Source organism: Petaurus breviceps, unplaced genomic scaffold (genome assembly GCF_028583685.1).
Source record: "Petaurus breviceps papuanus isolate PSGF00001 unplaced genomic scaffold, PetGlider_PUasm1.0 172, whole genome shotgun sequence".
Taxonomy (NCBI): domain Eukaryota; kingdom Metazoa; phylum Chordata; class Mammalia; order Diprotodontia; family Petauridae; genus Petaurus; species Petaurus breviceps.
Window position 1 is genome coordinate 1,090,951 of NW_027185755.1, and position 5,321 is coordinate 1,096,271.

At 42.5% G+C, this 5,321-nt stretch overlaps 1 pseudogene; it reads left to right on the forward strand.

The window, feature by feature from the left end:
• Positions 1-2,249: 2,249 nt before the first annotated feature.
• On the forward strand, positions 2,250-3,191 carry LOC138157553 (farnesyl pyrophosphate synthase pseudogene; annotated as a pseudogene).
• The last annotated feature ends 2,130 nt before the right edge of the window (positions 3,192-5,321 follow it).

The following is a 5,321-nucleotide window of genomic DNA, read 5'->3' on the forward strand; positions in this document are numbered from 1 at the left end:
GCCTTTCTTATTGCTTCAGATGTTAACCAGTCAACAGGCATTTAATTTATTCAGTTCTTACTACATGCGGGAAACTGTGCCGAGTGTCAGGAATACAAACACAAGCATAAATAAAGAAAATCAAGGTGCTTCCAACTCATTTAAGTGAGTCAAAAAGGGCAGTGCCAGGTGTGGGGTACTAAAAAGAAAGATCAGAAAGTCAGGAGTGGAGCCTGGAGAGGAACAAAGTCACTTTGACTCTGGTAAAAAAATGTTACATTGACAAATTATCAATCCACAAATTGGTCTTCTTTGATAATGAAGGACCACCGCCTCCACCCCGCCCCCGTGGTTTCTGCGCAGAGAGAAGGACTTCCAGAGAAGATGTTGGTAGTTAAACCTCTGTCATACATATTCTTACATGTGTGCCTCCTTACCATTACAGTTTAAGCTTAAGCTTTCTCCACCCATGGATGCCATGTATACTTGTGGGAAGGAGTGAACCAAGTTTTTTTGGAGAATGTTTTCTATTAATTGTCTTTACATGCTATCTGAGAATAATAGCAGCTGTCCTCTGGCAACCAGCCAATTTGAGCAGAAGTTGGAAACGATGCAATTCCTCCTCCCCCTCCTTCTCCTCCCTCTCCTCCTCCTCCTCCTCCTTTTCTTCTCCCTGTCCTCCTCCTTCCTCCTCCTCCTTCCTTCCTCCTCCTCCTTCTTCTTACTTTGCCATATATGGTCCCTTTCATTAGAAGTAGATACTCTACAGGAATATAATTTTTTTGTTATTTTTATTTTACTTTAATTTATGGAATAAAACAAGCATTTCCATAACATAGTACAATAAAAAAGATGATTGGGAGTCCCTAAGTGGCGCAGTGAACAGAGCACTTGCCCTGGAGTCAGGAGTACCTGAGTTTGAATTCAGCCTCAGACACTTGAGACACTTACTAGCCCTGTGACTTTGGTCAAGTCACTTAACCCCGATTGCCCTGCCTTCCCCCTCTAAAAAGCAAAACAAAAAAATAAATAAATCTGACAATTCTTTTAAAAAATAAAAAAGATAACTGTACATGAAACTACAAATGTACTATGAACAACTTGCCAGAATATAATTTTGGATTGCTTATATTTTGTAGGACGTTTTAGAATTTGGGGGCTAGTTTTAAAAATATATATATATATTTCTTATTCTTATTATTCTTTTCTTCAAAAACTAGGACAATTTACTTTTTGTCCTGAGCAGCTTAATTTATAATTTCTTGAAATATAGCTCTGGAAAAAAAAGTCTTTTAAAAAGCCCATTGTTTTTCACATGGAACTACTTGACAAACAAAGCCTTTAAATCCAAATCACTCTGACTTTCATTGAATGGCCAATAATAGTCCCAAACTAAGCCTCTGTAGTTAATTGTTTAGGTTTTGGTGGCTTAGAATGAATGTAAATAGTAATTGTTTTCTGTTCTGATCAGAACTTTAAAGGTCTTCCTCTCCCAGAATGATAGTTTGGTGATAGACAACTGGGCCATCTTTTGTCTGAATTCTTACCCAAGCCTTTGATCATTGAATGGGCATAGTCTCAGACAAACTGAGACCTGAGGAAGAACTAATTTAGAAAGACCAAGCTCACCCACTGCATCCTGGACCTTTGCCAGTTATCTTGACTTTTGCCTTAACACTGGATTTTAATGATTTTGGAGTAAAGAGTCAGACTGATGACTGTGCCGTTCTGCTTCACTTAAATCCATTTCACAAGTAGATCAAGACATCACTCTCATAACGTCCTTGATCCTCTTTGAGAAGGAAGGACAAACAAACAACAACCCACCATACAAGGAGGAAATGCTGAGAGCTGCCAGTGGGAAATAAAGAATAGTTTATCCATAATTAAAATGGTTCTAGCTGAATGAAAATTACTAGGAAGGTCAGACTGATTTCCAATCTCATTCCCCACAGTGGCTATTCTGAGTCTTCTCAAGCCTTCCACATCTTCCCTTCTCCCATGCTCTCAACCAATGAGCTTCACCTCTTACTTGACTGAAAAAAAATTGAAATCACTTACCACCAGCTTCTCCTCCCTTTCTCTTCGTCTCAAAATCCCTTGACAAAATCTCTCCTTTCCCCCCACTTTCCAGAGAAGACTGTGGCTGCATCCAGCTACCAGAATGAACAGAGATCAGAAATCAGTTGTTGTCCAAGAGAAGCAGGACTTCGTCCAGCATTTCTCCCAGATTGTATAGATCTTGACAGAAGATGGGATGGGGCATCCTGAGGTGGGAGATGCCATAGCCAAGCTCTAGGAGGTCTTAGAGTACAATGCCCTTGGGGGAAAATACAACTGAGGCTTATCAGTGCTCATGGTATTCCGGGAACTGGTGGAACCCCAAAAGCAGAATGCCAACAGTAGACAGAGAGCACTAGTGGTGGGCTGGTGTATGGAACTGCTCCAGGCTTTCTTCCTAGTAACAGATGACATTATGGATGCTTCTCTTACCAGATGGGAACAGCCGTATAAGAAGCCTGGCATTGGCTTGGATGGCATCAATGATGCCATGTTGTTGGAAGCCTGTACCTACCGCCTCCTGAAGCATTACTGCCATGGGCAGCCCTATTACCTGAACCTCATTGAACTCTTACCTGTCTGAGATTGGCCAAACCCTTGATCTTATCACAGCCCCTCAGGGCAAGGTTGATCTTATCAGATTCACTGAGCAGAGAGAGAAGACCATTGTCAAATACAAGTTGGCTTTCTACTCCTTCTACTTCTTCTACTTACCATTTGCTGCTGCTATGTTCATGGCAGGCGTAGATGGGGAGAAAGAACACACCAATGCCAAGAATATCCTTCTGGAGATGGGGGAATTTTTTTCAGATTCAGGATGATTACCTTGACCTTGTTGGTGACTCCAATGTGACTGGCAAGATTGGTACTGACATCCAGCACAACTAAGGCAGCTGGCTGGTGGTGAAGTGCCTTCAGCTGACATCATCTGAGCAAAGAAAGATGTTAGAGGAGAATCATGGACAGAAAGATCCAGAGAAGGTTGCCAAAGTGAAGGAACTGTATGAGAAACTTGAATTGCCTGCTCATTTCACCAAGTTTGAAGAAGAAAGTTACAGTAGACTGATGGGGCTCATTGAGAAGCATTCATCATCCCTTCCCCATCTATCTTCTTGGAGATGGCAAAGAAGATCTACAAATATCAGAAGTGATCAAGGAATTGTACATGAGGAGGGCAGGGAGGGCAGGGCACCATGTGTGGACTTCGGAAAGGATGTACTCTTAATAAATTATGGCTTTTTGAAAAAAAAACTCTCCTTTTCTTCATAGTCTGATAGTGTAGTGGACCTACTTCTGGTCAAGGTTAATCACATCACATGTGCCCTTGACTGTTCTAGGTGATTGCCCCCCTCTGTCATACATATTCTTATATTACATTTCTCTCTACTCTCTAATGTCTCCCAATCTCTGAAATCTTTCTCTGCTCCAACATAAAGTCTCCCCCATTCTTCCCCCTATGTGTGGGGGTATTCCAGGGTCCTGTCCTGAGCCCTTCTTTTCCAAGTCATGTTTTTCTTGGAGGTTTTAGAGCTTTGACTTCATTGTCTTCTTCTGAGTGTGTGTTTTTATCTTCCTTGTCACTTACTATGGTTGGATTTTTTTTTCCTGTTGTTTGCTCATTTTCCTAGCCTATTTCTTGCCTTTTAATTCTTTGTTAAAGTATGTCTCTGTTTCTAGGTTGGAGGGCACACTAGCCCAAGTTTCAGGGGTTTTGTGCAGCTGTTTTCAGAGGTACTTTTAGGGACCTGTAAGTTTTCAGTTCTTCCAAGGTAGGATGATCCAAGGAGAGGTGTGTTTACTACTCTTCTGGTCTGTGAGTGACCGCTGCCCTAGAACTGAGGAGGGTTCCTGCTCCACTGCGGCTGCAAGCTAGAGCATGCTAGCTAGTATTCTTCATCCTGGAACTGTCACTCAGGACTGCTACCCAGATCTGAGTATGGGCAAAGCAACAGAGCCTCAGAGCTAGCAAAGAGATCCTGATAATCTCCTTCTAACCAGTTGTTTGACCCCCTTACCGTCTACCAGCTGAGAATTCTGGAAGGAGTTGCTGCTGCTACTGATTCAGTGACTCCCAGGGTCTGCTCCCTGTTTGCTAGGGCAGGGGCTGTGCTGGACTGTGTACCACACTCGCCCAGCTGTGATAGACCTTTCCTGTTGACCTTCTAAGTTGTTTTTGGCTGAAAAATTATTTCACCTTGTCTTTTTGTGGGTTCTGCAGTTGCAGTAATTGTTTTAGGGCATTATTTAAAGGTGTTTGGAGGGGTTTGGGTAAGAGCTCAGGCTTTTCTCCTCCAGCTTGGCTCCGTCCCTCTGGGTCCTTCTTTTCTATCTCTGTTTCTCTCTCTCATCAGCCCATGAGTTCAACCATTATTCCAATAAAAATGATTTATCCAGCCTTCACCTCTACAGTTCTGCACCATCAATTGCCTACAGGACATTTTATACTAGTTGTCCCAAAGATATCTCAGAATCAATATGTCAGGGCAGCTAGGTGGTTCAGTAGATAGAGCACTGGCCCTAGAGTTAGGCGGACCTAAGTTCAAATTAGGCCTCAGGCCTTTACTAGCTGTGTGACCCTGGGCAAATCACTTAACCCCAATTTCTCCCCTCCCCCAAAATAATCAATATGTCCAAAATGGAATTATCTCTCTTCCCCACCTCCACCCCCAAAACCACCCAATACCAAACTTTCCTGTTATAGACATATAGTTAGAAGGTACAGTGCTAGGCCTAGGGTCAGGAGGACCTGAGTCCAAATCTGACCTCAGACACTTAGTAGCTGTGTGACCCTGGTTATGTCATTTACCTTCTGCCTGTCACAGTTTCTTCAACTGTAAAATAGGGATCATAATAGTACCTACCTCATGGCATTCAAATGAGATAATATTTGTAAAGCCCTTAGCACAGCACTTGCAACATAGTAGGTACTTAACAAAACTTATGCCACCCCAACCTCCCATTGAAAGGCAACATTATTCTTCCTTTCTCCCATGCTCACAACCTCAATGTCATCCTCACTCTCGCCCCACATATGGTTGTCCAATCTTGTCCAATCTACCTCTAACACCTGTCACATCCATCTTTTCATTGCTCACTTAACAACTGCCTTAGTTCAAGAGTCATTGCCTCCTGGCTGTACTATTAAAATGGCTTCCTAATTGGTCTCCTCTCCACAAGTCTCTTCCCACTCCAATCCAATCTTCACTTAGGCACCAAAATAATTTTCGTTACACACATGTTTAACCCTTACTTAATTAGTACCAGTGGCTTTTGCCTCTAGG